The sequence below is a fragment of the Egretta garzetta genome, unplaced genomic scaffold (genome assembly GCF_000687185.1).
Source record: "Egretta garzetta isolate BGI_Z169 unplaced genomic scaffold, ASM68718v1 scaffold296, whole genome shotgun sequence".
Taxonomy (NCBI): domain Eukaryota; kingdom Metazoa; phylum Chordata; class Aves; order Pelecaniformes; family Ardeidae; genus Egretta; species Egretta garzetta.
The window spans coordinates 1,456,201-1,457,439 of record NW_009259988.1 but is presented as its reverse complement, the minus strand read 5'-3'; positions in this window follow the sequence as shown (position 1 = coordinate 1,457,439).

The following is a 1,239-nucleotide window of genomic DNA, read 5'->3' as shown; positions in this document are numbered from 1 at the left end:
CCCCCCACGGCCCCTGCACCCCCAGATGCACCTCTCCCGGACCCCCCAGCAGCCAGTGTCACGGCCAGGGCTGGGCACCGTGCTGGTCCTCACGTGCAGGCGTGCCACATCCTCACTCAGCAAGAACAGGGGCATCAATTTCTACTGTCTCAGCCATGTTTTTATTTTTAATTTTATATTATTTTTTTTTTTATAAAACCACTTTCCAGCTCCTCTGAATTATAGATGAAATACTCAGCTTTATTGTCATGGTGATTTTAGTGCCTGGCTCCTCTTCTCCCAGTACAGCGAGACCAGTACATGGCCTGACACAGCCTGACTTGCTCTGGGTCAGCCTCCTCCTCCTCCTCCTCCTCCTCCTGGCTGCCTCCAGCCCTGCACAGCCCTTGCTAGGGGACACGCAGCCCCTCAGCCGGGCATGGTGAGAGGCACCGGCCCCAATTCCCCATCGGTTTACAGTCCCCCAGCACAGAATGGTCTCCCAGGGCTGCCCCAGGCTCTGTGGGTGCCCCTCACCCCGGCCGGGCCGTCCTCGGTGCCCACCGGCTCCAGCACGGCGATGGAGGGACCTTGCGAGCCACCACCCCAGCAGGTCTGCCACCAAAGGCGAAGAAAAGGCATGAATTATTTATAATCTCTTTCAATCAAATAAATGCTTAGGTGCTTGACTTAATTTCCTGGATCCTGAAAATCCAAAGTGCAGACTTTTAATAAGGCAAATGAAGTGCTTTATATATTACACTGATTAAAGCTCCGTATCAATCTGTCTATCGCACGCTGAATTGAAGGGGCTGGGAAACAAACCCGTCCCTGGCAGCCGTGGTGCCCTGGTGCAGGCAGCGGTGGGCTCTGCCGCCCCCCTGGCTGGGCTCCCCCAGAGCCAGAGACACCCCAAACTGGTCAAAAAAAGAGAGAAGACCCAAGTCTTTAGCAGCTTTTTCCAGTGAGTGAATATCTGAGGAAGAGCACGGAGCATGGCAGATCCCGCCGTGCCCTGGGACCTGCCGGCCGGCACGGGCAGGGGTTTCGGAGGTAGCAGGGTGTGTTGGGGGATGGGAGATGCTCCTTATCCTGCGTCTTCCCATCCTTTCCCAGGGCTGTTCCTACAGCAGCGAGGGATGATCCCCGTCCATGACCGTGCTGGTTCCCACCTCCGGACCCCGGGCATGGCCAGGAGCATCCAGCAGCGCCGCCGGCTTGGTTAGCTGGAGTGATGGGGACTCCTGACGGCACGGTGCC